The sequence below is a fragment of the Carlito syrichta genome, unplaced genomic scaffold (assembly GCF_000164805.1).
Source record: "Carlito syrichta isolate Samal-C Ts95f unplaced genomic scaffold, Tarsius_syrichta-2.0.1 Scaffold289075, whole genome shotgun sequence".
Lineage (NCBI taxonomy): Eukaryota > Metazoa > Chordata > Mammalia > Primates > Tarsiidae > Carlito > Carlito syrichta.
In genome coordinates this window covers 289407-307002 of record NW_007233171.1, presented here as the reverse complement: position 1 = coordinate 307002, position 17596 = coordinate 289407, and the positions used below count along the sequence as shown (strand labels likewise).

The window sequence follows — 17596 nt, the reverse complement described above, 5'->3', positions numbered from 1 at the left end:
CCTGCTGTGGGAGCTTTTCTTGTCCTCTCAATTAATCTTGCTTTCAAAACAAAAAACAACTCACTAAACCTGTAAAAAAAAAAAAAAAAAAATATATATATATATATATATATTGTATTTACAGAGGAAGGCTAATGTGCCATCCTATTTTATACTTATAATTAGGTAGCCTAATGCTGATTATTGTGTTAAAGACTGAAATGGTTTAATTTTTCTGCCTGTTCAGGAGAAGGGAGAAGGTAGGTATTGTGGTCTGGTGGCAGAATATGCAGTTACATTAAAGTATTCTGTGAATGGAATTAAAAATGGTAACTTTGGAATAAAAGTGAGTCTGTGGAAAATGTGAAAAAATGCTTTTATATGAGCCAGGGATATAAGATTTCAGCTTTTTTATTTATCCATTCACACTTACTCCTGAATGCAAGGCTTTCAGAACAAGCAAGTAAATGGATGCTGAATGCATTCTGAACAAGCAGGAAATGATAGGTTTTTTTGTCTTCTTAGAGGGTTTCTTATATCCTGTAGTGAGCAAGAGAATATCAATAACCGACTTAAAAAAGAAAGAAGTTGGAATGATTCTCTAAGAGTATTTTGGAACAAACCCATGGCTAAAATATTTATCTTATCTTTTAATAGATCACTTCAAATATTGGCCAGGCTCTGGTGCCTTTGAACTGGGGTTGAGTCCTTCCCCCTTCCTTCACCAGCTGTCTCTTAACCTGCCGATATCTATTGATGCCCTAGCACTCTGGAGACGAGGAACATAGATTGTCATCTTCAGTCTGGCATCTTTAAATTGCTTGGTTTCAGGAACTAGAAATGGGCATGTCTTTTTATCTGCTAAACTACTTGATATCAGAGTGGATGTGATTTAAATGACAGTTAAAGCCTTGTCAGATATCGAATGCGTTACTGTAGGCCAGTCAGCTGTTCTCAAATGTCTGCTCTTGACCCCGTGCTCCACTTTGATCTGTTTGCCACAGCGCTTTGTGATCTTTTATTTCCATTTTGGAATATTCAGTCTAAAGCTGTCCAGGCATGCAGCCTGATTTGGCTCCTTTGATTGGTAGTAGTTGCAAAGTGAGACTCCTCGGTTACAAAACTTTGGGGCCCAGATTGTGAGTGTCTCCACTAAAAATACATTCTGTGATGAAACTGAGAGAAGGAGGCACTCACATGGGTGGAGGGCTCTTGGTTTCACTTTTTACTTGTTTGGTAGAGGTCAGGAGAAGAAGCTGGGAGGTAAAGCGGGAAATTTATTCTCCAACGAGACCTAGACTTAGAATTTTCTTTTGCTGCAGTGCTTTAAGAACCAGTTTGCATTTTCTCTGTTTCACAAATGCTCAGCTTTCATCTTGCACTTCGAATATGGAGAGGTTGAATGATTTCCCCAAGCCAGACTGCTGGCAGCCACGCTGGGGCTAAGGCCCTTGGTTCTGACAGCCACTAGTCTGCAGCTATCATGAGATCAGCAGCAGTGCACACACCACTTTAATTATCCTGGAGCACAGAAGGGCCAGCCCTCACTTCTCACTGTGGAGTGGCTCTGAGGCCGAGATGCCATCAGCAAAATCCTGCCTATGCTTTTCAGAGAGCTGCAGCACTTGAAGCACTGCAGCAGAATCTGCTGAGCAGTGCTGGGCGTGTGACACAGCTGCCAAGAAATTGTTCAGAAAGAACCCTTGTCTTATAATACATATTTACAATGAGGACTTGGCTATTTGTTTAGTTTATAAAACAAAAGGGAGGGTTAGGTCAGCAGACTGGAAGTGGGAGTGTGAATTTGCTTACCGATTTTTTTTATTACTGTCTAATTTGGCTTATTTCTTTGAATGGCATAAGTGAAAAGAGATGAGGGAGAGTTTCTTACACTTTTCCTTTAAAAAAAAAATCTTTGTTAAAAATTGTCTATTTTAAAATGTTGCTATCTTAGGGACAGGTAGAAGAAACAGCTCAAGGAAGGTTATGATGTGCTTGATTTGCTCAAGGTGCCAGAATACACTGATTTGGCAGTCCCTGGCAGTATTTTCTCCTTTTCTGTTAAGTTCTCTCTTATCCACAGTGCCTGTCAGTCTGTCCCAGCAGGACCAGTCTCTAAATGAACAAGGCCTAGTGGACCCTTTAAGGTTTATGGGCTTTTATAGGACCATTTAGTTCTATGATGAGGTCTCAAACTGCCCCAGTTGTCTTAGTGTTGAAGGGATATGGTGGTGGGTGTTACTCACTCAAAAGGTGCTTATTCTGAATGAGTGCTTCTCAAAACAGTTTTTTTTTTTTTCAATTTGTCTCAGACTGATGCTTTTATAAAATACAACAAAAATGAATTACTAGGAAAAAAGCATATAAAATCCAAATTTTAATTTTTTATTGGATTCAGTAGACATTAAATAACTCAGATTGTTATAAAAATTTCTAAATGCTTATTCTCAGTTTTTGCACTTATTTGCTACAGACTGGGAACAAATCATTTGTGGACTGGTTCTCCTTCGACTATATTTTAAGTGACACGAGTTTAAATAGTTGTGTTTTTCTCTTCCTTCCTTCATCTTTCCGGTTCCCCTCTGAAGCTGTGAAACCTGGTACCAGAGACAAGTTAAATTTCTTTCTTTTATTTTACCCCAGCTAACACTAGGAAAACAAAGCTGAGGTTTATTGAACATTTATTATGTTCAGATATTGTGCTAAGCACTTTCTAGACCTTCTCATTTAATCTTCCCAGCAACCCTCTGTGGTTGCTTCTTGTTCACCCCACACAGATGAGAAACCTAAAGGTTACAGAAGTTAGGTATGCCAGACTGGAACTCCCTTCTATTGGTTTGAATTCAGTACTGTTCCCTTAGTCCCAAAGGCTTTAAATTTCATTTGTAGACTAAGACTGTTTTAGTTAAGGAGTGAATTTTCAGGATGTATTGAAGGAATAAGATTAGTGTAAGTATGAAATAGAATTATACTTGCTTGCCCATTTAGAGCAAAATAAAGAGTAGAAAGCCTACCATTCCAGAGAAAGGTATACCATCTTTTGAATGGATGTGGCAGTGTAGCTCTTATTTACATAAGCTTAGTAGTAGAATAATGTTGATTGAATGAGAAACTAGAGCATGCTTTTTCCCAACCTTGATACAAACTCCTGCTGAGTTTTGGGGGGCCAGGGAAGAAAGTGAGTTTTGCAGGAAGGCCAAACCTGCTTCCTTCGTTTGTCTCCAGGTACTTGCTTTTTGCCATAGTTGTCTGCTTGCTGAGCTGTCAGTTTAATTTACTGTCTAAAGCTCAGCCTATTATTTTTCAGGTTTGCTGCCCTACAGGTACACTCTAAAGGATTTCTGTGAAATCCTGGAGCACCTTTTAGTTTCAAAATGCCAAGGCTTTGTGCTTGTGAAAATAGGTTGTGTTCAGCTTCTTGCTTGATCATCTTTGTTTTGTATTGCCTCTGAAGCTTGTGTTCAGCTTCTTGCTTGATCATCTTTGTTTTGTATTGCCTCTGAAGCTGAACTTGAGTTAGAAAGTTGACGCTAGAAGCAATTTAAAGGGCACACCAAATTTTTACTGTAATACTGAACTATTGATTGTTGACTTATTTGTAGGTTTAATGCAAACCCATTTCCTTACTTAGCGTCAGACTGGCCATTAAATTCTGGCAGTGTGCCGGAATGTTGAAATCTTGTATCGTATAATATAATTTGGCTGTCTAAGGGTATTATGTGTATTTGGTTTTTAAAGACACAGACAAACCCCTTAACTTTGTGTGTGCACTCCAGAATACAGGAAATAATTTCTCTACAGCAAAATCATTTACTTCTGAGAGACAGCATAAAAGTGAGGAGCTAGCTGGGCTCGGTGGCTCAGCCTGTAATCCCGTGCCTTGGGAAGCTGAGATGAGTGGATTGCCTGAGCCCGCGGGTTCGAGACCCGCCTGGGCAACTTGGCGAGACCTCATCTCTACAATAAGTCAAAAATTAGCCGGGCGTAGTAGCGCACGCCTATAGTTCCAGCTACTTGGAAGGCTGAGGCGGAAGGATCGCCGGAGCCCAGCAGGTCAAGGCTGCGGCCCGGCCACTACACTCCAGTCTGGGCGACAGAGTGAGACTCCAGCTCAAAAAAAAAAAAAAGTGAGGAGCTGACATTCAGCAGAACATAAACACTTGATGTCATGGTACTCTTTGGGCTATCTGCTTCTTATAAATAAATGCGAAGTAACGTAACAAATATAAAGAGAAGACTAAGCAGGAACCTGAAAAAGGGATGTCAGTGAGTGTGTGAGTAGGCTACAGTTAAGCACTTCCTTCTAAGTGTCCCTTAGCATTTGCCTGGTGCCACTCTGCTGACACAAATTGAAATTATAATCTAGCTAAAGGGCTGGTACAGGGTTCTGTTTATGGAGGGAGCTTAGCAGGGGCTCAGAAAAGCTTTCACCCTCTTCTTTCACAACCTGGGCTCCTCTTGACTGGAATAGTGAGTGTGTCCCTACTCTCTTAAGGCTGAGGGAGTGAGAGGACAAGGATTTTGAGAGTGCAAATGAGAACTGGATGGCTTTAGGAAGGAAAACTTACTCCCTTCTCTCCATCGCCAATTACATGCTTACTTCTAAAAACTTGGAAAATGGCTCCATAGTCACTTCTTGACTGCTAAACTGCCCTTCAGAGTTGTTAGAACAGCCATCATTTGGGGAGTATTGAACTGTTTGGACTATATACTTGAGACTATAGAACATCTGTTTGAAATGGCAAGGAAAATTGATAACAGACAAGTGAGGAATTAGCACGTGAAGCATGTGTTAGATTTTAAAAGTAGCCCTCGTAGCTCAAAATTGGTCAATTTCTATGAAATGACATACAGTCTTTCCCTTTATTCTGTAATGCAAAAGCTTCCTAATGTGTTAAAAGAGATCTGACACATGCTGATTTCATGAGCAACCGTTACATCTTTTCATTATCCCTTCAAACCCTGTGGAAGGCTGGCTATTGAGAAGTTCTGTGACTTTGTCCCAATTTGGAGGATTTAGGGGAAGTAATAGGCCAGGAATTTTGTGTAAACTTTTGAGGGACATATTATAATAATCTTTCCATTTGTGTGATACTTTTCAGTGTTCTTTGTCTGCCACTCTTGTCCTCACTGCAGTGTTTGCAATGGGTTGTGTGGGTGTTGGTGTCATCTTTATTTAAAAAGGGAAGAAATTGAGAGTAAGATAGAGTAGCTACTATCAGAGGTAGAACTGGAACTCAAATACTTCTTTATACCTTATTCTGTGTTGTTATTATTCCTTGCTGAGGAAGGTATCAAGTTTTGGACTAGTTGGGTAAATTCCAAATTATTATTTTCTGCAGTGACACTAAGCCAGTTCTTTTACCACTGGTTGAATTTCTTCTTTTAAGTTTTTAAAGTCATGTTTATTGGAATATGAATTTATATCCTATAAAAGTCACCTGTTAAATTCATCGTCATACCATAATCTAGATGTAGAACAATTATAGAACAAGATGTAGAATCATTCCAAAATTTCCTCATGCCCCTTTTCAGTCAATCCTTCATGATCCTTAGAAATTTATTAATTTGTCAAAAGGGTAAAATCTAATCACCTAAAATAATCTACAGTGCTGTGGAATAGTTGTAAGCATACAAAACACAGAGCAAAATTTTTTTTTTAAGTAAAACACTTCTTTAAAAAGTTTTTTAAGCATAAAAAAAACCGAAGCTTCACATTTTACTACAGATACTCATCTTAGGAAAATTAAATTCACCATTGATCGAGTTTTTTAATGTTTTGTCTGTGTCTTTCCTCTCTGATCATTTCTTACCTGTTTTCTATGAAATGACATTTCCATTTATCCTTCCTACATTGCTGTTTAGCTAAATTAGAGATGGAAATGCTACTTAGAAGAGTAATTTGTTATGATTGGCTCCTGTGGACTATACACTGAGTGGTGATAGACCTCACTTTTTCTGTTAGAGATACACTTTGGAACCAAAAGTGAAAATGATTGTTGCTGCTGCTGACATAGTTTACTGCTGATTTGCCTTATGTGAAGGGGCTCAGGATTTCTTGGCACTAGAGCTGGGTTTATGCTGAGTAGGTCATTGCTGGCAAGTGTATAAGTTGCATATTGGAACAAATGCCTTATTTGGCTTTAGGTGGACTAGAATGTCGGGATTTTTAGAACAGATTCAGGGAAAGGTTTCTGTGTTTTGTTCTTATTTTTGCCATTGTTTTGCTTTCTGTTTTACCCTTCATCCCTCTTACCTCCCCTTTTCTCCTTTATTATTTTTGTATTTTGGGGATCTTTTTTCCTTTCTTCTTTTTATTCTTGCTTTTCTTCTGTCCTTTGCATTCCTCTCTTTCTCTGCCACCCTTCCTCTTGCGTCAGCCTTTTAAGACTGGCTGTCATCAGGAACTGCCATTGCTAATGGGAATCTTCCAGGTCCCTCATTAGTGTTGGGCATGGAAGAAAGGTAGAGAACATTGAGTTTTAGTCAATTTGGGGGGAATCAAATGTTACCTGTGGAAATAATGGCTCTTAGAATGGGTCCCACAACCTGGCAGCATGCACCCACCAAGACTGTCTTGCCCTGTGGAATGCACACAGTCTAGTGAGAGTTGGGTTGGGCCAGGTGGGCCCAGTGGTGTGGAAGCCTGCCTTTGCTGTCCACCAAGGTGGGGCACTTTCTTTTTTCCCCACTGCCCCACGTACTCTCATTACTTGTGTTTTCTGCGCTTGAAAACTCCGAAGACATAGAATTTAGTTTATCCATCTAGTAATTTGCTCGTGTTCTGTTCTTTTAGTGGGTACCCTGAAGTACATTTCCTTATTTTGGGTCCTTGCATAAAGCCTCTGCTCAGTTTCTACTACCGAATTTTAGTGTCTGACTCAGCTTGGTATTGAGGGTCTGTAAGAGTTTTCTGTTATAGTACTATGATGTTATGAAATATATATTTGGTCTTCAACCCCATTTCCTGGCATACAACTCCTAAAATCCTTAGAAACACCAAAGTGATGTCTTTTTGTGAGCTAAGATATAGATTGATGGCTGGCAGCCCCTAAGTGGCTTCAGAACTAGGGATGGTTACCCAAAAGAACAAAGCAGGATTAAAGGGTTGGGACTTTGAGCTTTCCCCCAACCTCCAGGGAGGAAGGAAGGTGTGAAGGTTGAGTTGATCACCAGTGGCCATTGGTTTAATTAATCATGCCTATGTAATGAAGCTTCCATAAAAACCTAAAAGGACAGAGTTTGGAGAGCTTCCTGAAAGCTGAATGTGTGGAAGGCTGTTGGGAAGGTGAACAAAGCTCATCCACATGCCTGAAGGGTGGCGCACCCTAACTTCACTGGGACAGAAGCTCCTGCTCTTGGGACCCTTCCAGACCTTGCCATATTTATCTCTTCATCTGGCCCTTTATTTGTATTCTTTAAACTATCCTTCGTAATAAACTGGTAAACGTGTTTCCCTGAGTTCTGTGAGCTGCTCTATTTCACCCCAAAGAGGAGGTCATGGGAATCCCAACTTGAAACCGGTTGGTTAGATGTTCTTAAGTTCTGGACTTGCAACTGGTGGGAAGGAGGTCCAAGTCTTTTGACTTAGCTCTAAACCTGTGTCTCCAGGTAGATAGTTTCAGCGTTGAATTGGAGGACACCCAGCTGGTGGTATCTGCTGCCTAATTGATTGCTTGCTTGGTGTGTGGGGAGAAACCCCCACACTTTTGGTCACGAAGTCTCCTGTGTAGATTTTTGTATTGGGAATACAGAGGAGAAACACAATTTGAATTGGTGTTGCCTCACAAGTAAACCGAGGTTTGGGGTGAGACTATTGCAACTTATTATTAGAAAACTGGTTATACATTAAAGCCATATCTGAAGTAGAGGGGAGAATGGTTGTGTTTCTCGTGATTCAGGGGTGAAATTGTCAATCAGTCTGCCTCCCAACCCCATGTATGTACTCTTTGCCATTTGTTAACTGTTCGTCCTACTTTCTCCCTTTTTTAGGGGGGAGGGGGTGGTATTATGGGATGGGATTTATTTTGGAGCACGAAATATATTGCAGAGCCCTTCAGGCATCTAGGTTTTTCCCTGGGGGCTAGGAAGGGGAAGGAGCCACAGATCTCATCTCTATCTTTTGTATTAATTTTCTCCCTCAGGTTAGTTTTAATTTCCTTCTCCATTCCTCTCCTGCCTAAACATCTCTGTCAAAAAAAAAACTTTTGGTCAATGATTCTAAAGTGTGGTACGCAGAGCAGCAGCATCAGCATCACCTGGGAACTTGTTAGAAATGCACATTCTCAGGCTCCACGCAGACTTACTGAATCTGAATCTCTGGGAATGGTGCCCACAATCTGTGTTTTAACAAGTACTTCAGTTTGAGATTCACTGGATTAAGTGATTACAGAAGTCTAGTGTAGGTAAACCCTGCTTTTCTAGGTGTCTGTGCCAAATTTTAAACTCAGTCCACCTGTGGACTAATAGTGAATTTTCCCAAACTGTTATACCAGCCTGCAAAGCAGTGTTTGAGTCCATAAAGAATTGTAACCACCTTTGTTTTTATCTTTGCTTCATCAAAGATATAGTAGTGGCCAATACATTAAACACTTAATTTGTCAATTATAATTTTTCACCATAGAAGTATTAAATCTGATATTGAGACTGTATCTTAGAATATACTGCCTAAAAAGCAGTTGGAGCCCAGAAGAGAATGAAGAAGAGAGGAAGACATGGGAAAGGGAAGTGGGGGGATAAATAAGCCCATCTTGGTTACTCATCATTATCCACTCTGATTTGCTGTAAGCGGATGTGCTGTTGCTTCTGCAAACGTTAATTCATGGGTGGACTATGCCAAAAGGAGGCCTTAAATCTGGTCTCTCAACAGATTAAATACACCGTCTGCCATCCGTAGGAGCCAGGAGAGATGAAAGAGGGACTTGTTGTTTTTCTTCATTAAATCTGATTTCTCTGCCTTTCTCCCCAGCTCCTCTCAGTCTCATTTTCTTTACTTTTTCATTGACTTCTCTCTGTCCACTTCCCCTCATCCCCCATTAAATGAGTGCTGGGGATCTTGATCTTGGGTCCACTGTAAATGACATTAGATTTTACTTTTCCTTAGCTGCTAGTAACAACAGATGCTGTGGGAGAAAGCAGAGAGGCAGAATAAGTATTTCCTTGGAAATGTCTAAATCAGTCTGCATATTTGAAAAATGTATTAAAATGTGCAGCCTGTGTTTTGGAAACCAGTTAAAATGACTTCTTTTTGCTTTAAAGAGTAATCCTATCATATATACAGTTGAAGATATATGTAGTCTTCTTACTTCATCCTGCTCTAACTGTATTTTCCTATTTCGCAGATGAGGAAACTAAGGCATGAAGTGAAGGATTTGTGTTTGGTTAACTGATTCTAGCTTTAGTATGTTTCTAGCTTTAGTATGTCTGTTGTCTGATTCTAGCTCTAGTATGTTTTCCACTAAACTTAATCACTGCCATATGCAGGTTGCCTTATCTGCAGATTAAGTTCTAATCATGTATAGCTATGTAGCTTCACAGGAGCACTTCCCCAGATTACATTCCAAATGATAATTTACCAAGAAGTACCACAGTCGGAAAAGGCTGTTGACAGTCTGTAGTTATGTAGGCATTTCTAGAACTTCTGTATTCTAACCCTCAATAATTTATAAGTTAATCAATGTTGAGCACTTATTCTGTGCATGATGCATTGCTAAGCACCATAAGTGGATACAATGTAGTTCCTATCTTGATTGCATTTTGGGGTTTTAGGTTTTCCTAAGGAAATTTGGCTACTTGAAATGCCCCAGTAGTGATTTAAGGATGTGGAATGGCAAAGTAGTGGTAGAACTGGAAACATTTTGGTCTCCTTAGTAGTTTGCTGGAGGACTTAGTGTTCAGAAGCATGCTAATAAAACTGGACCATTGTTTTTAAAACCATTTGCATGTCCCTGCTGGAAAGCTAATGGAGAGAAGAGCAGTGTGGGGAAAGCAGATTTTAAAATCAGCCTTTTTCCCCCCCAAAAAAAATGTTTTAGAATTGCAGATCCTTGGGTCCCTATTTTAAAGATGAGAAGGGTGCGGTACAGGGATGAAAACCTGACAGCATTTTATAGGGCAGCATAAGTTTCAGGGGCCTAGACAGGCAGTGCCTTCCTTGCTGTGGTTGTCTGTCCTGCCCTAAAGAGGTGGTGAGGAAGGGCAGGGCCCCTCACCACTCCCACTCTGAGGAGGACCAGCATCCCACAGGTCATCACCATGTTTTCTATTTCAAGCGTATTTTGTTGTTATTCCTCAATTTTTACTCTGGTTATTTTCTATTATAGTTATTTGTTTTTCTTAAGGTTTGCATCCTTGAATGTAATTTTACTACATCTTGGTGCCAAATTTTATTTGTCGCTTTGAGAAATGCCATATTAATTTTATGAGAATTATGAGTAAAATAGAATCCTGCCTTCGACTTCTTCATAAAAAAATCTCAGAACCCAATATTTTACATACATATCAATGAGTGTGAATTATGACCTGATAACAAAATATGTTTTTTAAAAATTTTAAGTTGTTGAGGGTTGAATAATTTTAGTAATCCTTTCTGTGGCAAAGTCTTTTATATTGCATTTTTTATCTGCATCATTATCTGGTCTCAGCACTGTTTTCCAGAAAATAGAAATAATAAATATGTGCAGCAAAAAAATTACATAAAAATTAAGGTTTTGGTGTCGTTTCTCTAACATAATAGTAATAATATGATTAACCCTGCTTTAATAAGCAAATCTAAATCTAAATATCTAAATTTATAAAAGAAATCTTATGACGTTGTTTAGCTTTAGTATTCTTCAAATAACAGCTTCCCTACTGAATTTAAAATAGAATTTGTTTAAAAGAATTCTATTTACAATCAACCTGGCAAGAAATACATCTGTTGTGTAAAGTACATTGGTAACAAGAATTAACAAGCTAGAAGTCTTTCTTTTGTAACCACCATCATCCCCCACATAGTGACTTAACATTCCATGAAATCGGGTTTTAGCAGGCACCCCAGCAGTTTTTCTCAGTACGGTGTCCCATAGTGCTATGCAAAGAGCTCACTCTAAGGAAACAAGAAAGCCAGGTCCTGGGCCTGAACCTGAGTTTCTCTGTGCCGCACGGGAAATGAATTGCCCTGGAATTTTATGCCTATGATTCTGATGAGTCTTCATATACTTTATTTTTTCACTTACTTTTTAGTGCGGTAGAACATCTTCACATATTCTGCAAGTTCTTGCCAAAAGTCTCATTTGGTTCCTCTGTCTAAGGCTTGATAGCTGCTGTGTGTGTATTAAGAAAGACAAACAGGCAGACTAACTGACAGGAAAAGAACTCTCCTCATTTTTGAATTTAGCAACCTGGGAGGCTACCTAAAACCAGTGAGTTTCCCTGGAGGAATATTTGAGGAGCATGTAACCTCTTCCCATTAATGATTGCTTTGACTAGGGAACTACTTTTCTGAAAGCACATTTAAAGTGGAACTCTTACTTCTGGAATTTCTTGCATGCAGGTGTGTCAAACTTTTGGCCCTCCTATAAATCCTTCTCTCACCCTTTTGGTTTATAGTCTTATCAAAGGCTGAACCACCGCCTGGGGTAGCAGGGAACTCATTAGCTTCTGGAAGCACAGAGAGCTTTTTTTCCCTGTTGTTTCTTGCCCCCTGAGCAGACTAGTTTATGTATGAGCAAGTGAGAATGAACCTTTATTTTATTGCTAAATAAAGACATGCAGACGTTTTCTCCTTTGTTAAAAAATTGCCTAAATCTGGCATTCCTCACTTAAAACAATGTTCAGGATGAAATGTCTGCGATAAATTAGTAGACTGCTTTTTCATTCTCAGCTGACTTGTAAGGTCAGATGAGCTATGAATGCCACACCACTGACTTTGGGGTCAGAACTTTCTCATTTTCCGTGAACCTCCTTGGCTCCAGTTGCAGATGAAAAGGAAGCCAGCGTTGGGAATTGAACACTGTCGGGAATGATGCTTAGTCACAAGAGTTTGGTGCCTCTGCATGTTGGCTAAGAACCACCTCAGCATCTTGCAACCTAGGACTGGAATTATCTCAGGGTGCTAAAGAGATTTGAAAGAACAAACAACAAACAAAAGTAATATTTAACTCCCCTTTAAGTAACTGCCTGCATCTATCTGGGTAGGGCCTAGTGAACACTATAAAAATCAATGAAATGGTTTTGTTGAGCGCCCATTAAGGACAGCACTATAGTCGGCACTGAAGATAATTAGAATACTTATAAATTCTGGACACTGACCTCTGGAAGCTCCTTGTCTTTACGTGGAGAGCCAACACTAACATTCCTACAACAGGATCAAACTGTCCAAGCTGGGTAAAGTAACAGGTAAAACTGAATGGGAGTGACATGAATGTTCAGAGGAAACAGCGGGTAATGATGAGTGAATTCTGGGGTAGCTGGGGAAAACTCCCTGGTACAGATGGGACCCAAAAAGGCTTTTGAAAGATGAAATGGTTTTAGCTTGCAAGGGGACTTGACAATGCTTATGGAAGTTGACTTGACCAGTGAAAGGATAGCTGCTGAGGTGACATTCAGAGGCAATTATAATAATCCAGCCATGAGATGATGACAGTCAGGTTCAGGGTGGTAGCTGAGAAAACAGAGAGGAAAAAGATTTGTGAAAGATGTTTGGAATAAAACATCTGCCACATTTAATGTCTGATGGGCTTAAGAAGGATGTTCAGCAATTACATGAGGTTTGGAGCGAGGAGAAGAATGGGTGCTTTTGGTTAAGGCTGAGACATTGGGAAGATTAACTAGATTGAGAGTTTAGACTTCATTTCTGTTTTTTATGTTCTGGTGAGCCATCACTGTGGAAATGCCCCGGAAACATTTGGAGACGGGGTAAGAAACACTGCTCAGAAAATAGCTCCAGACAGAATTTTAAGAGGCATTGATCTAGAGAGAAAAGTTGTGGCAGTAACAATAAATGTACAGCAGAAGAAACTTACAGCACAAGGCAAAGGGCCAAGGTCTCAGTAAGAAAGAGCCCGGAGAATGGTGGTAGTGGTGGTCTGGAAAGGCAGCCGGGATCCAGCTATCCCTCTGAAAGCTGGGAGAGTAATCATCCAACCTCTTCTGGCCTCTCATTCTTGACTTTTTTTTTTTTTTGAGTCGAAGTCTCACTGTTAACCAGACTAGAGAGCAGTGGCATGCTCATGGCCACCGCAGCCTTGACCTGCTGGACTCAGGCAATCCTTCCGCCTCAGCCTTCCGAGTAGCTGGAACTACAGACCACGCCTGCTAATTTTTTTATTTATTGTAGAGACAAGGTCTCGCCGAGTTGCCCAGGCTGTTCTCGAACCCTGGATTCAGGCAGTCCTCTCTCCTTGGCCTCCCAAAGTGCTGGGATTACATGCATGAGCCACTGCACCCGGCTCATTCTTGACTTTTAAAAGCACTTACCCACCAGTAATATTATTTGATCTTCCCAGCAGCCTGGTGAACCTGGAGATGACAGAACAGAGCCCCCCGGGGATTTGTAAAAGTTTGATTTCTGGATAAAGTCCTGCACATGGACAGTGTACGGTAGAGCACTACTCATATTCACTTGATATCCTTTCACCTGTTGATTATGGCAGTTCTACTAGAGGCACAGAATTTCAGTAGCTTTCTTTTTCTGTGCTGTAATCTCTGCATTTGTGTAAGTGAGCACACGTTTATCCCTTATTTTGATAAGTGCTAGGCCCATGAATTTTTTCTATCCTTTTCTTTTTGCTTTAGTTTTTGGTACCTAGGGTTATATAAAACCAACACACAAAACTAAGCAATGGACTACTAAACAGACATTTAGGAATAGATCACTTTGTGTTGAGTTAGTGACAAGCAAGCAGAGAAACCCTTCCTTTGTAAGGTGATTTCTTTCTAGCGTTTTTATGACAGGTATATTTTTATGACATGCATTTGGAGTTTGAAGGCAGATTGGTTAAAACTTCCTGGTATTCTTTCTGCTCTGAGTTCCTCTGCAGCAGGAATATCCTGCAACTCCAAGCCAGTCTCTCATCTGGGTTCCTTGGGATACTCACAGATGGAGAAAAAAGGTCTGAGCTGGTTTAGGATTTTTTTCTAGCATAAAGAAATTGTCCTCTTAATTTATTTGTTGGCAGTACTAAAGAGGAAAAAAAAAACTTAACAGTGACTCAATGAGGTTTGTTGTTGTTGTTGTTTTTTTAAGTAAATAAAGAGGAATTTCTTACTCCCCTGTAGTGAACCTCAGATGTATTCCTCAGGAACAGGCTTTACATCTGTGAAATAGTTTAACTTTAACCACACTTGGGTCTTTGGGTTCTTTTCATCCTCAGGTGGAGACTCCAATTGCTGCATATCCACTATGCTCCAATACAATATTTATTTGATCAGAAACAAAAGAGTTTGCTTCTTGCACTGGTTCAGAGAGAGGTCCCCCAGGATTGTCTTTTGTTCAGTAATTGGAGCATAAACTGAGCCTGGTTAATTTCAAAGCTACCCCCACACACGTGCCCTCCCTCCTTCCTTCCTTGTGCAGTTTCTGAGCTGTTAGTGGTACCTTGTATTGGGTCTGGAACAAAAAAAGCTTGAATTGTTGAATGTTAGCTACAACTACTGTGACATCTGCTATGGCACTGAATAGCACTGTTGGTGCAGTTAATTTTAAGTTAGGGTAAGAAACAAAACTAGAAAGCTCTTCAGCTTTACAGCGCTTGTTAACACATGCACCTCCAAATTATGCTTTTGGTGTTATCACAATGAATAAAACAAAGGAAATCATGAGTTGATTTTTATGTTAGTAACATAAGTTATTTCATTGTTATTCACTGTCCAGACACCAGTGTGTTCCTGTGTTCATTCTTTTTCGTTTAGTTGAGGTTTTTGTTTGTTTGCTTGTTTTCATAAGGCAGAAATGTCTGAAACATCTCAACTCTGGGTATTTATTTAATTAGTGAAAATTTTGATGCAAGAATTGTAAATTAATTATATTAGTTGTTCTTTTCAAGTAACAATTCTATAACTTAGTTTTCTTCTTCAAATACAAAAATAATGGTGGTAGATGAGTAAGAATCTTAAGTAACCAAATTCTAGATGCAAAATAACCAAGCTAATAGTTGTATAAAAATGCATTATGAAATTGGCAAATGTTATATGTCTTTCAGGTTCTGCACTGTAGATGTTGGTTTTGCGACCAATGAATTGCAATCTTAGGGTCTGTGGCTTTTGTTTTTGAAGATGGAATGGTCTTTCTCTTTTCTTTTTGCAATCTGCACTGTAATGATGGCCCACTGCCTGACTGGCCTGACTTTAATCATCTAGTACCTGAGTGTTAGTGTAGCTTTATCTTTGCTTTTTACAAGCTTTCCTGTAATTGTACAGTTGTTTGCTGCGTTGAATTTCCTTCATGACAATGAAAAAAAAATTAGTATTTTAGTGAAGGCTTTAATTTTCAAGTTATACATTAAAACATGCAGGGAAAAAAATCCTTTTTTGAGAAGCACTTTTAAAAGTCATTGCAGTAGGATGGTAATATTCATTACTTTCACATCATATATTTTCCTCTAAATGTTGTGCAAAGAAGTGACAGTTGAGCTGAGCATATGTTAATAAAAGGTCTGCATTTTCCTGTGTCACTGACAGTTTCATTGGCTGTATATTCCTGAAATGCAAATAACCTCTGTTCTATTCAAAGCTATAATTAATCTGAATAGTTATTTAAACAGTATCAAAATCTTTTAACTACTAAGAGGCCAAACATTTAAGATGGCGAATTTACTGTTCTGCTTGAAGGACAGTACAATTGACAAGGGCACAATGATCTGAGATGCTTCTGTATGTTGTATCCACACATTCTGTAGACTAAAATGGCAGAATCTGTCTGCTGCTGTATAAAATCTTTTAACTACCATTTATTTTAGCATCATGGCATGTGCAAATTCCTGCTGCTCAGTTAAGGGACCAGCTTCACAACTGGTGTTACAATCTGTGGCCACAGCACTGCATCACAATGCAGCAAATGCATTTTCCACATTAACCAAACATGACAGCTGAAGCGATTATTAACCATGCAAGATGTCGGAAGTCATCAAAAATTCACATCAGAGTAATTGCAGTGGCTTGGGTCGGGAGAGAAAAAGTATCATAGCATTCTTGCCTACATGTTGTCTCTCCCCCTCTTAAATCTTAACTTGGTACAGTCCGTTAACAATAAAATACCCTTCTGTAACCTATAAACTGTTACTCCCCTCAGTTTGTGCTTTCAAACTGACGGCTGACTTCTCTGAATTTGTGTCGAGCACGACGAATGGTGATGCTCTGCTCTGGGGGCTGCAGTGTACCCTTTTTAAGGGGACTCTGCAATCTCATTGTCTAATTGGACTCTTTAGTGCTTCAATCTTATCAGCACTTGCAGAGGGGTCGTTCTTTTCCTGTTTCTTCTTTCTCTCTTTCTCCTCACTCCTCTCTCTTCCTCTCCCTCCCCCTTCCCGCATCACTCAATTCCGGCAGTTTGGGGTGGAAAAAACTTGAGCACTGGTTCTAACAGAGCTCATCCCACAGAGACGGTTTGGAAGAGCTGCAGTGACCGACAGCATCAGCCGGCTGCAACTCCCTAAATTTGAAAGCTGCAGGTAGGATTGCCTATGTTTTGTAAAGAAATTAAGATAAATGCACCCTGGTAGATAGAGTGACAGCATGTTGTTGCAGTACCTCTGAAAGACAAGATATTGGTTTGTTTAAAAATTGTGATATATTTGGAAGCAGTTAACTCATTTGGTAGAAAAAGTACTTGATTCTTCTAAGAATTGTTCAGATTTGTGCCACTCTAATATTTTTCTTTTTAAAAAGATATATTGGGTGAGGCAAAGAAATATTTGCTTAAAGATTTAAATAGTTGATTATTTAGGATTTTTGTGGGACTTCATCTTTAAGTAGCAAATAGTGTGGGCTTTCTTTAGGTTTTTAAAGGAGAGATGTGAAGTACAGAATTCTTGTATGAGGTGAAATGTGAAAGTAGAATTTCTTTTCCTTGCTAAAACCAGATCTTACTTTGGGATTGTAGCAGAGTGAGTGTGAGTGAGTGAGTGAGTGAGTGAGTGTGTGAGTGAGTGTGTGTGTGTGTGTGTGTGTGAGAGAGAGAGAGAGAGAGATGCTTTACCAAGGAATTCAGACATTTATATTTGGTGACTAGGGAAAAAGTACTGTTAGTGATTTCTGGAATTATCTCACAATAAATGTTTAAATTAGAACTTAATAACATCAAGATGGGTATTCTTAAGTATTATCAAATGTTGGCAATTTAAAATAGTTACTTTTTATTTCTTAAATTCAGCTTCAGAAGCATATGAGTCCTTCAAGTATATTTCACATTTTTGGCCTAGAGAATGTGATCAGTGTAAGTGAAGTGAAAACTTCCTAAGTCATGTAAGCATTATCTGGAGGGTAATAAAATTATAAATGTTGCCTGTAACATTTTTAATATCTTGATGAATATCAGAGATAAAATACTTTTAATTCAGCATTAAAAAGCAGCTTGTTTAGTCTTTTCTTAAAAGCAACAACAAAAAAGATGATATCTATAGCTTTCTATTCCAAGGGA

At 39.3% G+C, this 17596-nt stretch overlaps 1 protein-coding gene across 2 annotated transcripts in view; it reads left to right on the top strand.

Annotated features, from left to right (window-relative positions):
- The window catches only part of NUP93 (nucleoporin 93), a 106527-nt gene that overhangs the window by 33986 nt on the left and 54945 nt on the right, over window positions 1-17596 (top strand). Inside the window, exon 1 of one of the 2 annotated variants that reach the window (XM_021710460.1) lies at window positions 16199-16628. The exons of the other annotated variant lie outside the window; for it this stretch is intronic. The gene's annotated coding sequence lies outside the window, so the exon portion shown is untranslated. Of the gene's footprint in view, window positions 1-16198; window positions 16629-17596 lie in introns of those variants that run through there. 2 annotated transcript variants of the gene reach the window in all.